Source organism: Heterodontus francisci, chromosome 1, assembly GCF_036365525.1.
Source record: "Heterodontus francisci isolate sHetFra1 chromosome 1, sHetFra1.hap1, whole genome shotgun sequence".
Classification (NCBI taxonomy): Eukaryota; Metazoa; Chordata; class Chondrichthyes; order Heterodontiformes; family Heterodontidae; genus Heterodontus; species Heterodontus francisci.
The window spans coordinates 29,121,084-29,145,310 of record NC_090371.1 but is presented as its reverse complement, the minus strand read 5'-3'; positions in this window follow the sequence as shown (position 1 = coordinate 29,145,310).

The window sequence follows — 24,227 nt, the reverse complement described above, 5'->3', positions numbered from 1 at the left end:
AGAGCAGTCACATAAATACTGTGGCTACAAGAGCAGGTCAGAGGCTGGGAATTTTGGAGGCTGGGAATTCTGTGGCATGTAACTCACCTCCTGACTTCCTAAAGCCATCTACAAGGCACAAGTCAGGAGTGTGATGGAGTATTTGCCACTTGCCTGGATGAGTGCAGCTCCAACAATACTAAGGAAGCTCAACACCATCCAGGACAAAGCAGCTCTTGATCCGCACTCATCCACCACCTTCAACATTCACTCCCTTTACCACCAACGCACAGTGACAGCATGTTTACAATATACAAGATGCACTGCAGCAACTCAGCAAGCCTCCTTCTTCAGCACCTTCCACATCTGCAACCTCTTCCACCTAGAAGGACAAGGACAGCAGATGCATGGGAACACCACTTTCTGCAAGTGCCCCTCCAAGCCACACACCATCCTGACTTGGAACTATATCGCCGTTCCTTCACTGTTGCTTGGTCAAAATCCTGGAACTCCCTCCCTAACAGCAGTGTGGGTGGGCCCGCACGAGATGGCCAGCAGTGGTTCAAGAAGGCAGCTCACCACCACCTTCTCAAGGGCAATTAGAGATCGGCAATAAATTCTGACCTTGCGAACGATGCACACAACCTATGAAACAAATTAAAAAACAGATGTGTTGTCCATGGTACTGAAATAGTATTTCAAGCATATTCGAGTTCAAGTGCACAAATGTACCTGTTTTCAAATATCCCACAAGGTTCAGAGAGGTGAAAAGAAATCAATATCTGCTCTGCAGGGCCATCCTGCCATGTAAGAACAATGCCGTTTACTGCACAAGAACTAATTGTTTCGGTCATTTTTCTTTGCGCTCATTGATCTTACAGAAGGAAAAAAATACTGCTGAGAGATGGCCTTACAGGTTGAAAAATGAGAAGAAAGGCCAAGGACTTGTACTTCTTTCACTAGCTCAGGACATTCCAACGCACTTTACAGCCAAAGAGGTACTTTTGAATCGCAATCGCAGTTGCAATGTAGGAAAGGCAGCAGCTAATTTGTGCACAGCAAGCTCCCACACACAGCAATGTGATAATGACCAGATGGTCTGTTTTTTAATAATATCGGTTGAGGGATAAATATTGCCCAGGGCACCAGGGAGAACTCCACTGTTCTTTTTTGAAATAGTGCTGTGGGATCTTTTACATCCATTGGAGAGGGCAGGTAGGACCTCAGTTTAACATCTCATTCAAAGGACATCACTGCATGGACGTGTCAGCCTAGATTATATGCTCAAGTCAGAAGAATGGAACTCAAACCTATGATCTTCTGATGCAGAGATGAGAGTGCTACCCACTTAGCCGCAGCTGAAACTCTCCTTTCTGCTTTATTTGTTTCAAAATGAATGCCTTCTGGGAACAATTGCAATTAAGCTCTTCTCAGGGACAGCAGAATATCTTTGGGCCTTCAGGTAACAAAATCCGGGTGAAACCAACTGGAAGTAAGTTTCAGCTTTTTGAGGTCTGAATTGAAAATAGAATAGCCCTGCAATTGGACTGTGGGAGTACAAGCAGGGAATTGTAGACATTTACAGGACAGTAGGTAGATTTTCATGCCAACATTGCTGTGTTGACTGCCTGAAAGAGAAAACCACTTTGTCCCAATTCCCTGCCCTTTCCCAATACACTTTAAAAATTATTCTTTTTTCAATATTTACCCACTTCCCTTTGAAAAACTATGAAGCTTTCACCACTGTTCATAGGAACATAAGAGCAGGAGTAGGCCAGTCAGCCCGTCGAGCCTGCTCTGCCATTTAGTTAGATCATGGCTAATCAGCTACCTCAACGACACTTTCCCATACTATCCCCATATCCATTGATGTCATTAGTATCCAGATATCTATCGATTTATTTCTTGAACATGCTCAGTGATCGAGCTTCCACAGGGTCCCTGTGAGGCATTCCATATTCCATCAACTATCTGCTTATAAATATTTTCCTAGCCATTCTTTGTTCTTTTGGTAGCAATCAATTTATGCCCTCCAGTTACAAACTCACCAAACTGGGGATATAGATCCCCCCCACCCCACCCTACCCCACCAATTTATTGTCGAAAAGTCCTTCATAATTTTGAGCACCTCTATCAAATCATCTTTAAACTTTCTCTACTCTCCCACAAAGGGCTCCGGGGGTGGTTTTCAACCTGTTTCTCATCCGAAAAACAGACGGCCGAGAAAAAACAATTGGCAAGGGGCACCTCAGCCACCCCATGGTTGCTCAAGGTTCACCTGATGCATTGGGGAAGCAGACTGCCTACCAGATCAGGATCCTACTCCAATCGTAAGACCCACTGGCAATTGTCGGGAGCAAATGCGCAAAGTGTGCCCTCCTCTTGACCCCACAAGGACACTGAGGCCTGCTGCTGGTCTATACTCGATTCTCTCCATGATCATACAATCATAAAATCATATGGAATAGAAGCAGTCATTCAGCCCATTGTGCCTGTGCTGGCTCTTTGAAAGAGCTATCTAATTTAGTTACACACCGCTGCTTTTTCCCCCATTACCCTGAATATTAGTCCTCGTCAAGTACATGCCCAATTACCTTCTGAGAGTTTCCATGGAATCTGTTTCCACCTTTCTTTCAGGTAGTGTGTTCAGATCCTTACAGCCTTCTGTGTGAACAAATTCTCCTCATTTCCCCTCTAGTTCTTTTGCCAATTATTTTAAATCTATGACTATTTGTTACCAACCCTCTTGCCAAAGGAAAGTTTCTCCCTATTTGCGCCATGAAACCCCTCATAATTTTGAGTACCTCTATTAAGTCCCTCCTTAACCTTCTCTACTCTAGGGAAAACAATCCCAGCTTCTCTATTGTCTCCACATAACTGAAGTTCTTCATCCTTGGTATCATCCTAGAGTCATAATGGCATGGAAGGAGGCCATTCAGCCCATCAAGTCCATGCCAGCCCTCTGTAAAGCAATCAAATCAGTCCTATTCTCCCACTCTATTCCCATAGCCCTGCTGGGTTATTTCACTCAAGTTCCCATCAAATTTCCTTTTGAAATCATCTCTCGCCTTTGCTTCCACCACCCTCGGAGGCAACGAGTTCCAGGTCATTACCCTTGCTGTGTAAAATGTTCTTCCTCGCATCCCCCCTGCATTTCAGCTATGAAGAGAGACTGAAAAGGCTAGGATTGTTTTCCTTAGAACAGAGGAGGATGAGGGGGGGACATGATTGAGGTATACAAAATTATGAGGGGCATTGATAGGTTAGATAGGAGGAGACTTTTTCCCTTAGTGGAGGGGTCAATAACCAGGGGGCATAGATTTAAGGTAAGGGGCAGGAGGTTCAGAGGGGATTTGAGGAAAAATGTTTTCACCCAGAGGGTGGTTGGAATCTGGAATACACTGCCTTAAGTGGTGGTAGAGGCAGGAACCCTCACAACATTTAAGAAATATTTAGATGAGCGCTTGAAACGCCATAGCATACAAGGCTACGGGCCAAGTGCTAGAAAATGGGACCAGAATAGTTAGGTGCTTGATGGCAGACACAGACACGATGGGCTGAAGGGCCTGTTTCTGTGCTGTATAACTCTATGCCTCTAAAATTTTAAATTTGTGTTCCATAGTCTTTGCACCATCAGCTAATGGGAACAGCTTTTCTTTGTCTACCTTATCTAAACCTGGCATAATCTTGTACACCTCTATGAAATCGCCCCTCAATCTCCTTTGCTCCTAGAAGAACAATCCCAATTTCTCCAACCTAACCTTTTGGCTAAAATCCTTCATCCATGGAACCATTCTGCTAAATCTCCTTTGCACCCTCTCACATCATTCCTAAAGTGTGTTGACCAGAACTGGATGCAATTCTCTAGTTGTGGCCTAACCAGAGTTTTATAAATGTTCAGTATAACGTCCCTGCTTTTGTACTCAATACCTCGATTTAGGAAGCCTATGATCCCATATGCTTTGCTAACTAATCTTTCAATATGTCCTGCAATCAAGACCATCTGATCAGTTTCCTTTGTTGCATTGTCTCTTCCACTAGCCCACCCGGCCAAATTTCCTCTAATGCTCCCCATTTCCCTAGCACTGAACTCTCATCTTTCTCTAGCTTCTCTTCTATCTCCCCTCATGCCCTCTCTGAGCTCATCTTGTCAATGAGACCCACCTCCTGCTCTCTCGACCATATTCCTACTAAATTGCAGACCACCCAAAATCCCTCCTGGTCCCCACGTTAACTATTATTGTTAACAGTTGTCACTCTTCAGGTGCAAACTCCAACCTCCCTTTCCTCTCCAAAGTCTTTGAATGTGTTGGCGCCTCCCAAATCCATTTCATCATTCCTGGAGCTCCATGTTTGAATCCCTCCAGTCAGTTTTCTGCCCTGCCGCACTAACAAAACACCCCTTATCAAAGTTACAAGTGACATCCTATGTCACTGTGACAAAGGTAGACTTCCCTCCCCATCCTTCTCGACCTGCCTGCAGCCTCTGACATGGCTGTCCACACCACCTCTCCACTGTCATCCGGCTGGGTGGGACTGCTCTCACCTGGTTCCATTCTTATCTTTCATAGCCAGAATATCACTTGCAATGGAATCTCTTCCTGCTCCCACACTGTTCCCTCTAGTGTCCGCCAAGGATCTATCCTTCGCCCCACAATCTGCCCTCGGTAACATCATCTGAAAGCACGGCATTAATTTTTACATGTATGCTGACAACACTGAGCTCTACCTCATCCCCACCTCTCTCAGATCCTCCACTGTTGCTAAATTATCAGACTGCTTATCTGACATCTAGTACTGGATAAGCAGAAATTTTCTCCAACAAATATTTGAAAGACTGCGACTGTTGTTTTCAGTCTCCACTACAAACTCCGTTCTCTAGCTATTGATTCCATCCCTCTCCCTGGCAACAATCTGAGATTAAACCAGTCTGTTTGCAACCTTGGTGTCACATTTGACCTTGAGATGAGCTTCTGACCTCATTCATGCCATCATTAAAACCATCTATATCCACCTCCATAATATAATGCAACTTATTCTACTGCTGAAACCTTCATTATGCTTCCATTGGCCGGAATTTTACACCACCCCAGCGAGCTGGATGGTGGTAGGGGGTGGGGTGGGGGTGGGTGGTGGCATAAAATGGAGAAGAGGCTCCGGGAGGCCTTCCCGACCCACTCCCGCCTCCGCCCCACATTATGTACAGCGTGGGGGGTGCGGAAAATGGGCCGCCCACCCCAGGCAATCAAGGCCCTTAAGTTGCCAATTAGAGGACACTTAAGGGCCTCTGTCCGCCTACACGAGGATTTTACACATGGCAGGTGGGTGTCCTGGAGCTGGGAAAGGCCGCCCAATGAAAATAGACGGCTTCTCAGCACCCCGGGTGCCCAATTGAGGGCCGTCCCTGCTTCCCCAACAACCCCCAGGATCCAAGACGCCCCACTTCCCCCCAAACAATGACCCTGGCTCACGGGGCCCGACCGATTCATGCTGGGCTGCAGTCCCAGCAGTGGCCACCGCACCCGGTGGCGCTGCTGGGACTAAGAGCTGCCGGCCTGATGATTGACCGGCAGCTCAATGAGGCGGGACTTCCTCCCTCAAGCGGGTGGAACTCCCGCCTCGGAACAATTAAAGCCCCGGTACCCGTAAAATACAGGAGAGATTCCCAGGCTAGGCGACTTTTGCATTGGTGGCCAGCACTCATATCTGCCTGACATAAAATTCAGCCCTTATCTCTGGTCTTGATTTTTTATTTAATTCTTTCATAGAATGTGGGTGTCATTGCCAAGACCAGAATTTGATGCCCATCCCTAATTGCTTTTGACAATTGAGTGACTTGCTAGGCCATTTCAGAGGGCAGTTAAGAATCAACCATATTGCTGTGGGCCCAGAGTCACATGGAGGCCAGACCAGGTGAGGACAGCAGATTCCCTTCCCTAAAGGGCATTATTGAACCAGGTGGGTTTTTAACAACAATGAATAACAGCTTCAAGGCACCATTACCAGACTTTTATTAATTAATTGAATTTAAATTCCACCAGTTGTCATGGTGGGATCTGAACCCATGCTCCCAGAGCATTTGTTTAGGCCTCTAGATTATTAGCTTAGCGACATTACCACTACACCACGACCTCCTCCTGCTATTCCCCCTACTGGCTGGTCTCCCGCATTCTGCTCTATGTAAACTTAAAGTCATCCAAAACTCTACTGCCTGTATCTTCACTCGCACCAAGTCCCGGTCCGCTAACACCCCTGTGCTCACTGACCTAAATTGACTCCCGGTCAAGCAATGTCTTGATTTCAAAATTCTCATCATTGTTTTCAAATCCCTCCATGGCCTGGCTCCTCCTTATCTCTGTAACCTCCTCCAACCCCACAACCCTCCAAGATATCTGCACTCCTCTAATTCCGGCCTCTTGAGAATCCACGATTTTAATCACTCCACCATTGGTGGTCACGATTTCAGTTGCCGATGTCCTAAGCTCCAGAATACCGTCTCTACACCTCTCTGCCTCTCTACCTCACTTTCCTCCTTTAAGGCATTCCTTAAAGTCTACCTCTTTGACCAAGCTTTTGGTCATCTGACCTAATATCTGCTTACGTGGCTCGGTGTCATATTTTGTTTTATAATGCTCCTTTGAGGCACCTTGGGACATTTTATTATGTTAAAGGTATTATATAAATATAATTCTTGTTGTTACTGTTGCCACCTTCAAGGATCTTTGCACATTAATCCCAAGGTCCCTCTGTCACTGCGCACTCTTTAGAACTGTGCCATTAAGTCTATATTACCTCTCTGTATCCCTTCAACAAAATACATCACCTCACACATCTCTGTATTAAATTATTGTCTGTGCATTCTGCTAGCCTATCTAAGTCCTGTTGCAGGCAGTTGATATCCTCGCTGTTCGCCACACCTTCAAGTTTGGTAGCATCAACAAATTTTGAAATTTTACTCTGTATTACAATATCCAACTCATCTATACATATCAAAAAAAGCAGTAGACCTAGCACTGAACCTTGGGGAATACCCTGCCTGCCATCCTCCAGTCTGAAAATCAACCAGTTATCACAACTCGCTGTTTTCTGTCCTTAAACTAATTTTTTATCCAAGCTGAGACTGACCTCCTATTCCATGAGCCTCACAGCTATTAGCCAGCCTTTTATGTGGTGTTTTGTCAATGCTTTCTTAAAATACATATAGAAAACATCCATTGCTTTCCGTTCATTAACCTTTTCTGTTACTTCATTAAAAAATGCAATGAGATTGGTCAAGCATGATCCATCTTTTACAAATCCATACAGATTAATGAACTCAAACCTCCCCAAGTCCCTGTTGATTTTGTTCCTGATTATTGTTTCTAAAAGCTGAGCACCACCTTACTGGCCTATAGTTATCAGGAATGTCCTTACACACTTTCTTGAATAAGGGTGTCACATTTTCCACTCTCCAATCCTGACATCTCCCTCTTATCTAGGGAATATTGGAAGATTATGGCAAGACCTTCAACTCCCACATCCCTCAGCAACCTGTCATGCAAGCCAGATAGACCAAGTGACTTATCCACTTTAAGCATAGCCAGCCTTTCCAGTACATCCTCCCTATCAATTTTCATCCGACCCATTACCTGTATTACCTGTCCCATTTTCACTTCTACCAATATTGTATCAACTACCTCTTCCTTAATAAACACTGACACAAAGTACTTATGAATTATTTTAGCCTTGCCCTGCACCTCTAAGCAAATTTCACCCCTTTTCTTCCTTTTTTAATTTGTTAATGTAATGTGACCATCGCTGGCAAGGCCAGCATTTGTTGCCCATCCCTAATTGCCCTTGGGAAGGTGGTGGTGAGCTGCCTTCTTGAATTGCTGCAGTTCTTGGGGTGTAGGTACACCCACAGTGTTGTTAGGGAGGGAGCTCCAGGATTTTGACCCAGCAACAGTGAAGGAACGGCAATATAGTTCCAAGTTAGAATGGTCTGTGGCTTGGAGGGGAACTTGTGGATTTTCCATGCGTCTGCTGCCTTTGTCCTTCTTAGTGGTAGAGGTCGCGGGCTTAGGAGGTTCTGTCGAAGGAGGTGTGATGAGTTGCTGCAATGTATCTTGTAGGTGGTATACATTGTTGCCACTATGTGCTGGTGGTGGAGTGACTGAATGTTGAAGATGGTGTTTGGGGTGCCGAACAAGTTTCTGTTGGAGCTGCATTGATCCAGACAAGAGGAGATTATTCCATCGCACTCCTGACTTGTGCCTTGTAGATGGTAGACAGGCTTTGGGGAGTCAGGAGGTGAGTTATTCACCACAGAATTTCCAGCCTCTGATCTGCTCTTATAGCCACAGTATTTATATGGTTGGTCCAGTTAAGATTCTGGTCAATGGTAACCCCCAAAGATGTTGATGGTGGGGGATTCAGCGATGGTAATGCCATCCGAATAGGTCCCACCCTACCTGTTACTACGCACCTACTACTTAAATGTGGGTAGCAGATTTTTGGGTTCCTTTTTTGTTAACTACCATTCTATTCTTATATTCTCTACTGATAAATCTCCTCCCTACCCTAGCTAAAATGTTGACATCCTTCCTAGAATTGTGCACAATACTTCATCTGGGGTCTAACCAGTGATTTGTTAAGGTTTTAGCATGACTTCCTTGCTCTTGTATTTCATACCCCTATTTACAACGCCAAGAGGTCACTCCATAGTCGCCTCACAGCGACCAAATCAACACGGAAGGCAGCAGTTACGGGTTATAAGTCCAGCTCAATTGGCGTAGAGATTGGCCAACAACCAATTTTATCTGCAGCACCTGTGGAAGAGTCTGTCACTCTTGAATTGGCCTTTATAGCCACTCCAGGCGCTGCTGCACAAACCACTGACCACCTCCAGGCGCTTACCCATTGTCTCTGGAGACAAGGAGACCAAAGAAGAAGAAGAAGTTTCCCATATGTTTATTAACCCTCTAATCAACTTGCCCTGCCACCTTCAAAGATTTATGGTTGTTTAGTGCAGTGACCTGCTATGTCAGTGAGTTTTCAAGAGGCATTGCTGAGGTCACATGTGAACACGGGTGTAAACACTAGCCCCCATCTTTTGAATCAGTGCCATTTTCATAATTTAGTTATGTGCTTTAACAATGCCCTTTAAAGTCAATGTTACCTATGTCTGTCACTCAGTTCCATGTTTCCCAAGGACCTAATGTAAATGAGATGTGGCATCTGAATGGCAACGTTCTCGTAAGATATCTTCATAATGCAGTAACAAAACCTTTTGTGGCAGTAAAATTTTCTTTCTCTATAGCTTAGCATGACTCTCTTTTCATAATTATGTTATTCATCCCTGCCTAATTATCATTTGCTGTCAAGATGTAGAAATAAATATTTATGAAAAGTAAATTAAAAATGAAACCAGCAAGGTCACTGTTGTTTAGGAAGAACCTTCAAAGTCCTGCCTTCCATCAGCATGATTAGTTTCAAGTCAACACAGCTTTGCCTGGCTGAGAAGAGTCGCACAGCTCAAGACACCGCAAGGGCAGAAGCCCCAGCAATTCATTTAGATGCTCCACTTCTTCATGGCACAGCAGACTACCAATTCCTTTAGAGTAAAGAGCTCTTTTGATTGAGATGATTTTGCTTCCATTTCCTGACCACAGAATTTAGTTTGAAAAATAGACATGACAGCTCTAGTGATGGGAACAATTTCTCATTGTGTGTCCTGTCCCAGTATTAAGCAAGACACTTAGACTCTGGTCCAAACTCTCTCATGGTGTGTCTCCTGGCTTTGCCTGTTGTGCGCACTGTACTTCAAGACATTTTAGGTTAGGCCCCAATGCAGCCTGCCTGCCATTTTTTGGAAGGGGGCAGGGTAGGGTGGGGGATGTGTGTGGTGGGGATGGCTGGATTTCTGAGCCTTTGCCACAATGAAGATTCGGATTAATGTAAAATCTATCAATGTTATGCAGTAAATGACTCTGACTCATTCCTTTGCCCTACTTCCAGTTCTCTCCCCTTCTCCTCAGAAAGCATGTTCTGCTTGGGGTATGGCACCAGAGGCAAGGGTAATTAGAATCAGATTAGCAAGAAAGCAATAACTTGCATTTATATAGCGCTTTTCACAACCTTAGGTCATGCCAACATACTTTACAGTTAATGAACCATAAACACTCTTGTAACGTAGGAAGCGCAACAGCTAATTTGGATATCACTTGTCGTCCTGTGAGTCTTACAATAGTTCACATACCAAAGGAACAAGTAATATGATATATAAAAGCAAAATACTGCGGATGCTGGAAATCTGAAACAAAAACAAGAAATGCTGGATTCACTCAGCAGGTCTGGCAGCATCTGTGGAAAGAGAAGCAGAGTTAACGTTTCGGGTCAGTGACCCTTCTTCGGAAGTAATATGATATGGTGGCAATGACTGGGATATATTTTTTCTGAAGACTACCAAATAGTACATTGTGCAACATTTAATTTTTTTTCTGAAGAACACACCAAGAGAGGAAAAAGAACCAATTGCTTACCTGGAGTGGCTGAAGATTCAGGCAGAGAGCCAGCTCAGGACTCTGGGAGGTGTTGAAACTCTGAGTACAGTTGGCAGTTTGTCGGGAAATTGGACCTTTCAACTAATCTGGCAGAGTGTCAAAATATTTGAAAAGAAGTAATACAGCCATAACTGCTTTAGCTTTCATATTTTTGCTTCATAAGCAGGAAGACTCGACAATGGGGCGGCACAGTGGCGCAGTGGTTAGCACCGCAGCTTCACAGCTCCAGCGACCCGGGTTCGATTCTGGGTACTGCCTGTGCTGAGTTTGCAAGTTCTCCCTGTGTCTGCGTGGGTTTTCCCCGGGTGCTCCGGTTTCCTCCCACAGCCAAAAACTTGCAGGTGATAGGTAAATTGGCCGTTGTAAATTGCCCCGAGTGTAGGTAGGTGATAGGGAATATGGGATTACTGTAGGGTTAGTTTAAATGGGTGGTTGTTGGTCGGCACAGACTCGGTGGGCCGAAGGGCCTGTTTCAGTGCTGTATCTCTAAATAAATAAAAATAAAATAAATAAATAAATAATGTCACTGGAGGTCCAGCACAAAGTAAAGGCTGGCTGTGGAAACTGGTGGTACTGCAAGCTGCAGCCCTCTGCCCAAAAAAACTGCTCTGAGTTGAAAAAAATATTGAATAAGCTGTATAAACAAAGAACTGCTCTTGGTTTAAAAAATAAGCTGTGTAAACAAATAGTAGCTCCTTTCCTCTCACCCTTAAAAGGGGTAGGCCTGAAAAAAATGAACCTGTGTAAAAAGGGAAACAGAAAGCTGTACCTGTGAAAAAAAAACCTGTCAAAAGTCCTATATTTATAAAACAGCAGGATCATCCAGAAAATGTCTTTCAGCTATACAGTTACGGGCTGTAAGGTGTCGGACATGGCATCTGAATTTAAATTGTTTTGACAATGGATAGAATTGTGTTTCCTGGATCAAGAAGTGAGTGAACCGGAGAAGCAAGCTATCAAAATCAAGATTGCACTGTACAACGAGGGCCTGCAATGGATCAACACATCAGGATTGTCAGCTGAGGATCAGAAAACTCCTAGCAAGATATGGACATTCCTGGAGGAGCAACTCAAGGTGAAGGCAAATTTTTGATTTCATAGGTTTGAACTTACGACCTACCAGCAAAGGCAAGGTGAGTCCATTGAACAGTTGTTGCGAGGTGCTGAGCAAAAGTTCAAGATTGTGAATTTGCAGATATTGAATTGTCCGAATGGGTTATAGAGCTAGAAATCACGCCTGTCCCACGAGATGCCTTTCAAAAAGACCTGCTAGAAAAGCAGAAAGGGCACACCATAGACATACTACACAATGATGGAAGTAAATTTGAAGCCATTATGGCTGGGTGCCAACAGTTAAAAGCGTTGGGGGTTGGCTACGACAATTAGTATGTTAACCAAGGCTCAGATGCCCTCTAAGCCTTGTGGCAAATGTGGCCTGACTCACCCATTTTGCAGTTGTCCAGCGTACTAGGACCAGAGCAAAGCTTGTGGCATGCAAGGACATCGGCCAAGACAGTGCAGAAGGCTGAGCTCAGATACTGCACACAGGAATGGTGGCAGATCACATGCAGAGAGAACATCTCAAGACAGGATGGCAAAAGCAACAAAAGGTATACCAACACACAACAAAAGCCCAAGCAGCTACATCAGGTTTTCAGACAGACAGATTGTCAGGAGGACACGGATGCAGAATGCCCTCGTGCGAACAACGAGCAAGCATTTCTCTTGCTTCAGCATATCAATGCTATTACGCAATCTGAGGCATTAGCCATGATCAGGATTATATGTCTGCAGAAGAGTGGCAAGAATAAGCTGCCATAAGCAATTGACATTGGAGCAAGTGCAAATATTCTGCCCATCTGCATACCGAAGGATAAGTACTTAAAGAAATGGGAATCCATGGTACAACCCACCACTCTGCCTACAATGGTTCCCCAATCACATGCATTGGAATGATCATCTTTCAGTGCAGCTATGGGAGCTTCAAATGCCTCCCATAAATGTTTTATATTGTAGATAGAACCTTCTTCTAGTAGGTCAAGATCTAGCAATCATCACAATACATGGGGTCAGCACCACATCGAAAGGTACAGAAGGTTGCAACATGGAGTGCATTGAGTTGGTTAGAGACCTGAAGCTACTTTACCAAGACAGGTCTGATGTAATTACCGATTTCAAGGGTGAGGCCATATTGCATGTGAGGGAGGATGCAGTTCCTACTATTGATGTGCCAAAGAAGTGCAGCGTGTACATTCAAGAGAAGCTTAAAGTGAAGCTGGATGAGATGCAGCACAACAGAGTCATCCACTGTGTGTACCAGCATTCCGATTGGTGCAGCTCCATTTTCTGTGTGATGAAGAAAAACGGCAAACTCAGGATTAGTTTAGACCCACGATGACTGAGTTTAGCCCGCAAGAGATGCCCGCAAATAAATCCTGACTTTTCAAAGCTCAACACGGAGTATGGCTACTGGTCTGTCCACTTAGCCAAGAAGTCCCAGCTACTCAACTTTTAGAACACCATTCGGGAGATACTGCTTCAGACGGTTACCGTTTGGTCTGTGCATCAGCCAGGACATTTTCCAACAATACATGGACAGGATAACGGAAAATGTCCTGGGCTGTATCTGTTTAGTGACGATATTGCAGTGTGGGGCGGATCAAGGCAGAGTATGACCAAAACTTGAATTTTCTAATGTTGACTGCTCATTGTGAGGGCCTTGTGTTCAATAGCAAGAGGTGCTAGGTCAACGTAGGGCACATCAACTTCTTTTGATCGATATATTCCACCACAGGAATACACCCAGATCCAGATAAGATTGAAGAAGTCAGAGCCATGCCAACTCCTCAGGATCAGGAAGACCTACAATGGTGTTTAGGGCTGTTCAACGTTTTGGCCCCTTACATCACGATGGGCCGAGGGGCCTGTTTCTGTGCTGTATAACTCTATGACTCTGTGACTTTATCCCCAATTTCACTGAACAAGCAGCACCATGTAGGGAACTGCTGCTTAAAGATACCCCTTAATTGTGGCAGGAAGACCACCAGTAGGTGTTTGAGACCTTAAAGTTAGCTCTGTCAAGTCAAGACAGTGTGTTACAGTATTATGACCCGCAAAGAGAACCACGCTCGAGGTCGACACATCCCAGACGGGATTAGGTGCCTGGATCATGCAGGAAGGGAAGCAAAATGCCTTTGCATCAAAGAATTTGTCACAAGCACAATCCAATTACTCTAATATTGAACATGAAACCTTAGTTCTGGTTTTTGGTATCACTCGGTTTCACATCTACTTGTTCGTGAAACATTTTACCATTGAGATTGACCACAAGCCACTTGAAACAATTTGGTACAAATCACTCGCGCGTGCTCCGTTGCGGTTGCGGAGACTTTTGGTGAAGGTCCAGGGCTATGATTGTGAAGTCCAATATAAACTGCACAGCAATGGTCACATCAGACACCCTGAGCAGGCTGCCTAACCTGAATAAAGATGCAGATGTCTCGTTAAATTTGCATGTCCACAGTGTGGATACTGAGATTGAAGATGTCCTGAATATTGACCTCATGAGTTTTGGACCCCACAAATGTGAGCAACTAAGAGACGAGACGGCACATCACGCTACCCTATTGCTATAAAAACAAAATACTGTGGATACTGGAAATCTGAGATAAAATCAGAAAGTGCTGGAAATACTCAACAGGTCAGGCAGCATCTGTGGAGAGAGAAACAGAGTTAATGTTTCAGGTCTGTGACCTTTGACCTGGAGTTCTGATGAAAAGTCACAGGCCTGAAACATTAACTCTGTTCCCTACCCTATCGTTGTTGTGGAAGGTGATTGTGGAAGGATGACCTGACACCATACAGGAAGTAACCAAATGTCTACTCTGTTTCTGGCTGTATCGAGATGAGCCTGGGATATCACAGGGGGTGATTTTCAAAGGCAAACAAGTCCTGATACCTGAAGCTCTGCGTTCTGATATTCTAACCCAACTGCACCAAGGGCATTTAGGAATAGAACGCACTAGACTCCTTTCCAGAGAGACTGTGGCCAGGAAACAACAGTGCTGTTGAGACGGTGGTGAAATCCTGTGAGGCATATCAAAGTTGTCAGCCAAATTAACAGAAAGAACCCTCAATTCCACATGAAACACCTTCACATCCCTGGGAAAAGATTGGCACAGATTTATTTCACGTTCAAGGTGATGATTTCCTCCCTGTCACGAATTACTTCACCAAGTTTCCAATCATTAGGCAGCTACGAGATACATCAAGTACGGTCAGTGCTCTGTTCAGCCTATTTGGTGTGCTGGAAGAAATTATCTCCAATAATGGGCCACAATATGCAGGAAGACTATTCCAAGACATGTGTGCCAGGTGGGGAGTTGATCATGTGACATTGTTGCCACATAATCCAAAGTCCAACAGCATGGCTGAAAACATGGTGCGCACCATTAAATCACTAATTTTAAACTGTAGGCAGCTGGGACAAGGTCTCAAAGTTGCAATGCTGCATCTCCGAGCTACTCCATTGGACATGGTCTTACTGTCGCTTGCAGAGTTGATGTTTAGAAGGCAGGTATAAACTACCCTGCCCAGTCATCATCACTCTTAAGTTTTCCACAGTAAAGGATATACTTCTGTCTACATAAGAGACGATGAAGGCATCGTATGTCAGGCAAGCAGGACCAGAATTGGCTCAATCGCGAGTAGGACAGAAGGCCAAAGTCCTCAATCATGCATTGGGAACTCAGTATCCTGCAGAGGTTGCTAGGATATGCGACCAGCCCAGATCATACCAGGTCCAGACACCCAATGGCCTGATTCTCAGATGGAACCAAAATCAACTCCGAGATCTGTACAACAACACTACATGTGACAACCCTGTGACATCATGGACACGTTCAAAGATAAAGTATGAAGATGAATATACAGAGGCTATGAGCACAGAGGAAGAATATGCTAATCAGAGTTCCGAGTCACCGGAGACTCAAAGGAGTCGTCAAGACGAGCTCAGCTCTGGGAAGAGGTTTATGATAACAAGATCCAGATGAATAAGCAAACCTCCTTTACATTTTAGAGAGTGTTAAACTTGTTTACTTGTAAATAACATCTTGTTTTAATCATGCACAGTTAGTCTGAATCGCAACATCATTCTATATTGTACATATTCTTTCATCTTTGGAAAAAAGAGGAATGTTGTGGAACAACCTTAAGAGGACACCTTAAGAAGCTGTAAGTGAAGATCACCGGAGGAAGTGATGTCACGTACATATGACCAGGGAGTTGAGGGTGTGGCCCAAAATAGTGAGATGTGTATTGGTTTGGCTCCTGCAGTAGCTATATATATGTTCTAGTTAAGTTATAATAAAAACACAAATTTTCTTTGGATCTTATTTGTAGTCCTGTGAGTCTTACAATAGTTCACATACCAACTGAACAAGTAATATTACATTACTCACTACAGCATTCCCAGCCACATACCTGCTCTTGTAGCCTTTGTATTTATCTGGCTATTCCAGTTAAGTTTCTAGTTAATGGCAACCCCCAGGTTGTTGAAGAATACAAGAGGGGGGTGATGTGGTGGAAGCAATATTCAGAACTTCATACAGGCAGCAGTTTGAGCTTCATACATGACTTACATGAGCAGAAAAAAACCTCTGTAAGTGATAGATTCTAAGCTGCCATTTTAATAAAGAAATACCAAAAGTTTATTGCAAGTCTGCCCATATGTCCTCAGCCTTGCCCCTCCCTATCTCTCCTGCTCCAATTCTGGCCTCTTCCGCATTTCCAATTTTAATCGCCCCATCATTGGCGGCAGTGCCTTCAGTGGCCGAGACTCTAAGCTCTCTAATTCACTCCCTGAACCTCTACTCTCTACCTCTCTCTCCGCCTTTGACAATCCTACCTGTTTCACCAAGAATTCAGTCACCTGCCCTAATATCTCCTTAATTGGCTCAGTGGCAAGGTTTGTTTGATAATGCTCCTGTGAAGCAGTTCAGGACATTTTATTGCATTTAAAGATTCTACATAAATGAAAATTTTTGTTAGAGCGTATAGAACATTAGAAATAGGAGCAGCAGTAGGCCATTCGGCCCCTCGAGCCTGCTCCGCCATTCAATAAGATTGTGGCTGATGTGATTGTGACCTTGACTCCACTTTCCTGCCTGTCCCCATAACCCTTTACTACCTTGTAGATCAAAAATCTGTCTAGCTCAGCCTTGGGGTGAAGAATTCCAAAGATTAGTGACTCTGAGAAGAAATTCCTCCTCATTTCTGTCTTAAATGTTGTTATCTGTAATGAACTGGAGGAAAATTCCTTCTTGTTGTTATAATACCCCAATTACAGGAATAAAACAGATTGTTAGAGAAGCCAATGATCTCATTAAGACCCCAGTGGCATTTTAGCAGTTTATAGAGCACATGGTGGGCACTGCACTCTGTAAAACCATGGTGGGCACTGTACTCTGTAAAACCTGGCGGGGAAGAAAATGAAACCCACTGAGGTTAAGTCAAAAATTTACATAGTAGGGCCTATAGGAAGTGGAATTCCCTAGACCTCCAGTAATCTGGACCTCTGCCATCTCTCCCACTTGAGAAACAGTCCCGTTCCCCCACCCACGACCCTCCCCACTCGACATAACTTGCTGCCAGCGAGTGACTGCTGGGTTGTAGGATTTTAACCTGACCAAACACAGCCAGCTGGCTCTTTCCTCCTGTCTCGGGAAGACAGCTGGCTGCCAGGATGCAAATGATACCCCGTGATAATGCCAGATGGATTTCATACTCCACCCGCCCAAGCCCATATTAAAATCCACCCCCCACCACCCCATGCCCCCCGCCCCTCCCCCCAACCCCGTCCAAGCCCTTCTGCTTAAAAGGCCTGAACAGAACACTTAAACAATGCAAAACTGTGACTGCTGGAAATATGAAATAGATACAGAAAATGCTGGCAATACTCAGCAAATTAGGCTGCATCTGTGGAGAGAGAAACAGAGTTAACGTTTGTCACGGTTCTATTGTTGATATTTAACAGCTCCTCTAGACCCAACTTTTGTTTCTTTGCTTGTCCCATTACCATCCTTTTTGCCCTATTCATCTCTTTTGTCTTTTCATCTCTACTGATTTCCATCCTATCACAGACCTTCCCTTTTGTTCTGTCCTCCCCTCCTTCCTTTCCATGTTTGTATTTGCTTGATGAAATGTCATCGACCTGATTTGTTAATTCTGTTTCTCTCTCCACAGACGCTGCCTGACCTGCTGAGTATTTCCAGCATTTTCTGTTTAAAATTAAACAATTCAATTGTCAGCCTGATTCTCACAGATGTAGGTTCTTCAGGCTGTTGTAATCAATACAAAGCCATAACTTGCCTCTCAACAGAAGTAAGTTCACGAAAATATTGAAGTTTAATTGGAGGTGGGAATGTTTAGAAAATGCAATTAATTTTTGACAGAACACATAAATTAATTTGACTGTGCTCCATAATAGATAATATGTATGCCCCCTCCAATTCATTAAAGTGTTACTCAATTTTCCAGATTACTGAAAACAAAATTGAGATTTATTATGACACTCCAGTTTCAGGCGAGTGCAAGAAAAAAATTGTCCCATTTTTCTTCTCCCCTCTACATGTCCATTTTGAATCCACAAATAAGCAGGGAAATAGCCTAAGAGATTAACAAAAGTTTTAGCAGTCAAGGCAGTGATCCCTCTAAATATGACAGAAACAGGATACCATTACTGTAGGAAGCCACATTCCCCTGGTCTCAACTTTGACCCTCATAATGAAAGGATGGCATTGTGAGCTGAGGGCCTCAAAGCCAATAGCGGTGTATGCAGGCATACCCCTACTATGCACCCAGAAAAGAGGCATTAAAGAGAAATTTATGTCCAATACCATGAGAGAGGCATTTAAATTTGATCACAATGAGGCAGACTGTCCTTCCTCTCCCTGACTCCAGAGTTGTGAGTCTGTGGAACTCTCTTCGAGACAAAAAACTGCGCCAACATTTAAAATTAGTTTCGATAGGTGGATGAAAGTAAAGGTAATGTAGGAATATGAAGCAAGGTGGGTAAACATGATCAAGCCTATTTGCTCATGTGGAGAAGAAATGCCAACATGGGCTGGTTGGGCTGAATGGCCTGTTACCACATTACCATTTCTATGTGTTTCCAATTTGATCAGTGCGCCTTTGAAAGTCACCTGAATGCATGTTGAGCTTTAGCTCAGTTCCGCAGGGTGGTCTTGAACTGGGTGTGAATATGGCCTGTGTATGGCCTGCCACCAGAGATTGTGAGAGGGTAGTTGTGCAGTAGTGCAAGACTAAAATGACTGTGCCAGTGCAAATTCCCACCAGAATCTGGGTCTTCTGGCTGCAGTCCAAAAAAAGCCTGAAGAAAAATTAACAAAACCTGCTACATTTTCAACGTAATGGACTCTTTGTACTGAGGTGAGAGCCTCTATGGATTTAATAATTTTAGCCAGTGATGTAGTTCAGTAGAATATTTCCCTCTAGGTGGATCGCACTATAAAAAAAAATCACTTTATTAAAAATGACTTTGTGTCACAATTCAGTACAATCATTTATATTATAGTTCAATTAATCCACTGAGGGAAATTTCTGTGTAAATACCTCTTGTGGTACAGAGCCAATGAAGCAAAAAATATTCATCTATCTTCACAGGTTTCTAAAGACCTGGATCACGCCTTCTCAAATCTTTCCTTGAATGTAGAGCCACCTCCATAAGTCCCACATTCCACATTCCCCATTCCTCTGCTTTAATTGTCTGCCTTTCTCATTTGGCTCTTTGTGCTCCAGGGGTATCTGAGGACACCATTAATAATGGCAATAATAATCAATATTAATGAGGACATCATTAAGAAGTATAATAAAGCATTAATTAATAATGAAACCTACAGCATTAATAATGATGATACTCATGAATAAATCATTCTGTGGCCATCATTAATAACGATTATTTTATAATATCGATGTATATCAATATCATTATATAAGATCAATAATAATAATGAGGGCAACATTAATACTAATAATGAATAATTATTAATAATAGGAGCAGCATTAATTCTCATAATGATTCATTAATAGTAATAATTACTAATTAGCAATAACTACAGCAGAATCAATTATGATAATAATTCATTTATAATAATGTGGGGCGGCACAGTGATACAGTAGGGTGGCACAGTGGCGCAGTGGTTAGCACCGCAGCCTCACAGCACGAGTAACCCGGGTTCAGTTCTGGGTACTGCCTGTGCACAGTTTGCAAGTTCTACCTGTGACTGTGTGGGTTTCTGCCAGGTGCTCCAGTTTCCTCCCACAGCCAAACACTTGCAGGTTGATAGGTAAATTGGCCATTCTAAATTGCCCCGAGTGTAGGTAGGTGGTAGGAGAATGGTGGGGATGTGGTAGGGAATATGGGATTAGTATAAATGGGTAATAAAAACAAGAAATGCTGGAAATACTCAGCAGATCTGGCAGCAGTTGTGGAAAGAGAAGCAGAGTTAACGTTTCGGGTCAGTGACCCTTCTTCGGAACTGAGTGGTTGGGTATAAATGGGTGGTTGCTGTTCAGCACAGACTCAGTGAACCGATGGGCCTGTTACAGTGCTGTATCTCTAAATAAAATAAATGTGGACAGTGTTAATTTTAATCAGCAACTATTAACAATTAGGGCAGCATTGATGATAATTAATTAGTTCTAGGGGCAGAGTTAATAATGGCAATTATTAATGATTAATAATAATGGCAATGTTAAGCATGATAATACTTCATTCATGAATTACAAGAAAGCCCCCAGCGAGTTAACATCCATAGCACTTAAAGCAGCCGGAAGCACTGCACAAAGAACAGCCGGGTGCTGCGCAAATGACTACTGGCAACACCTATGCAGTCATATTCAGCTGGCCTCAGACACTGGAAACATCAGAGGAATGTATGATTGCATTAAGAGAGCTTTTGGGCCAACCATCAAGAAGATCGCCCCCCCTCAAACCTAAATCAGGGGACACAATCACTGACCAACGCAAGCAAATGGACCGCTGGGTGAAGCACTACCTAGAACTGTACTCCAGACAAAATGTTGTCACTGAGACCACCCTCAATGCAGCCCAGTCTCTGCCAGTCATGGATGAGCTGGACGTACAGCCAACAAAATCGTAACTCAGTGATGCCACTGATACTCTAGCCAGCGGAAAAGCCCCTGGGAAGGATGGCATTACCCGTGAAATAATCAAGAGTGCCAAGCCTGCTGTACTTTCAGCACTCGACAAACTGCTTTGCCTGTGCTGGGACAAGGGAGCAGTACAACAGGACATGCGCGATGCCAATATCATCACCCTCTATAAGAACAAGGGTGACCGCGGTGACTGCAACAACTACCATGGAATCTCCCTACTCAGCATAGTGGGGAAAGTCTTCACTCGAATCGTTTTAAACAGACTCCAGAAACTGGCTGTGCGTGTCTACCCTGAGGCACAGTATGGCTTTCGAGCAGAGAGATCCACCATTGACATGCTGTTCTCCCTTCACCAGCTACAGGAGACATGCCGCGAATAACAGATGCCCCTCTAAGTTGCTTTCATTAATCTCACCAAAGCCTTTGACCTCGTCAGCAGACGTGGTCTCTTCAGACTACTAGAAAAGATCGGATGTCCACCAAAGCTACTAAGTATCATCAACTTATTCCATGACAATATGAAAGGCACAATTCAGCATAACGGCGCCTCATCAGACCCCTTTCTGATCCTGAGTGGCATGAAACAGGGCTGTGTTCTAGCACCTAAACTGTTTAGGATCTTCTGCTCCCTGATGCTCTCCCATGCGTTCAAGTCTTCAGAAGAAGGAATTTTCCTCCACACAAGATCAGGTGGCAGGTTGTTCAACCTTGCCCATCTAAGAGCGAAGACCAAAGTATGGAAAGTCCTCATCAAGGAACTCCTCTTTGCTGACGATGCTGCATTAACATCTCACACTGAAGAGTGTCTGCAGAGACTCATCGACAGGATTGCGGCTGCCTGCAATGAATTTGGCTGAACTATCAGCCTCAAGAAAATGAACATCATGGGACAGGACATCAGAAATGCTCCATCCATTAATATCAGCGACCATGCTCTGGAAGTGGTTCAAGAGTTCACCTACCTAGGCTCAACTATCACCAGTAACCTGTCTCTCAATGCAGGAATCAACAAGCGCATGGGAAAGGCTTCCAATGCTATGTCCAGACTGGCCAAGAAAGTGTGGGAAAATGGTGCACTGACACGGAACACAAAAGTCCGAGCGTATCAAGCCTGTGTCCTTAGTACCTTGCTCTACGGCAGCAAGGTCTGGACAACGTATGTCAGCCAAGAGCGACGTCTCAATTCATTCCATCTTCACTGCCTCTGGAGAATCCTTGGCATCAGGTGGCCGGACCGTATCTCCAACACAGAAGTCCTTGAGGTGGCCAACATTCCCAGCATATACACACTACTGAGCCAGCGGCTTTTGAGGTGGCTTGGCCATGTGAGCCGCATGGAAGATGGCAGGAGCCCCAAGAACACATTGTACAGCGAGATCGTCACTGGTATCAGACCCACCGGCCGTCCATGTCTCCGCTTTAAAGACGTCTGCAAACGCGACATGAAATCCTGTGACATTGATTACAAATCGTGGGAGTCAGTTACCAGTGATCACCAGAGCTGGCGGGCAGCCATAAAGGCGGGGCTAAAGTGTGGCGAGTCGAAGAGACTTAGCAGCTGGCAGGTAAAAAGACAGAAGCACAAGGAGAGAGCCAACTGTGTAACAACCCCAACAACCAATTTTATCTGCAGCACCTTTGGAAGAGTCTGTCACTCTAGAATTGGCCTTTATAGCCACTCCAGGCGCTGCTTCACAAACCACTGACCACCTCCAGGCGCTTACCCATTGTCTCTCGAGATAAGGAGGCCAAAGAAAGAAAGAAGAAGAAAGAAGACTTCATTCATTAATAATAATGAGGACAGCATTTTCCACATCTTTCAAGATAGAGATAGTAACCTCCAGAGTATCACAAATTCCCTCATTTTTTCCTGAAGGTAAGAACATAGAAATAGGAGTAAGTCATTTAATCCCTCGAGCCCATTCCGCCATGGATTGAAAAAATGGTTGGTCTGTGACCTAACTTTGCTTTTGCCTCATGTCCTTTAATACCTGTCGTTAACAAAAATCTATCAATCTCAGAATTAAAATTAACAATTAATTAATTGCCATTTGCAGAAGAGAGTTCCAACCATTTGTGTGTAATTTCACTCCTGAAAGATCTGGCTCTAATTTTCAGCCGACAGCCCCTTGTCCTAGACTCCCCAAACAGCAGAAGTAGTTCTCTCTATCTACCCTATTTATTCCATTTATTAGCTTGAAAACTTTGATCAAATCACCCACTATTCTTCTAAATGCTGGATATACAACCCTATCTTGTGTAATAACTCTTTGTAATTTAATCCTTGGAGTCCAGGTATCAACGGGGTATCAATGTGGTTGACTCTTACATAATTGCATAATGCTCAGCACCATTCGCGATTCCTCAGATAATGAAGCAGCCCAAGCAAGACCTGGATAACATCCAGGCTTGGGCTGATAAGTGGCAAGTGGCAAATGTTCAGCACCATTCACGACTCCTCAAATACTGAAGCATTCCGTGTCGAAATGCAGCAAGACCTGGACACTATCCAGGCTTGGGCTGATAAGTGGCAAGTAACATTTGCGCCACACAAGTGCCAGGCAATGACCATCTCCAACAAGAGAGAATTTAACCATCTCCCCTTGACATTCAATGGCATTACCATCACTGAATCCCCCACTATCAACATCCTAGGGGCTACCATTAACCAGAAACTGAACTGGAGTAGCCATATAAATACCATGGCTACAAAAGCAGGTCAGAGGCTAGGAATCCTGCGGCGAGTAACTCACCTCCTGACTCCCCAAAGCCTGTCCACCATCTACAAGGCACAAGTCAGGAGTGTGATGGAATATACTCCACTTGCCTGGATGGGTGCAGCTCCAACAACACTCAAGAAGCTCGACACCATTCAGGACAAAGCAGCCCACTTCATTGGCACACCATCCACAAACATTCACTTCCTCCACCACCGACGCACAGTGGCAGCAGTGTGTACCATCTATAAGATGCACTGCAGCAATGCACCAAGGCTCCTTGGACAGCACCTTCCAAACCCGCGAACTCTACCACCTCGAATGACAAACGCAGCAGATTCATGGGAACATCACCATCTGCAAGTTCCCCTCCAAGTCACACACCATCCTGACTTGGAACTATATCGCCGTTCCTTCACTGTCGCTGGGTCAAAATCCTGGAACTCCCTTCCTAACAGCACTGTGTGTGTACCTACCTCACATGGACTGCAGCGGTTCAAGAAGGCAGCTCACCACCATCTTCTCAAGGGCAATTAGGGATGGCCAATAAATGCTGGCATAGCCAGTGACGCCCACTTCCCATGAATGAATTAAAAAAAAAGTAACATTCACGCCACACAAATGCCATCTCAAACAAGAGAGAATCCAACCATCTCCCCTTGATGTTCAATGGCATTACCATTGCTGAATCCCCCACTTTCAGCATCCTGGAGGTTGCTATTGACCAGAAACTAACTGGACCAGCCACATAACTACTCTGGTCATAAGAGCAGATCAGAGGCTGGGAATTCAG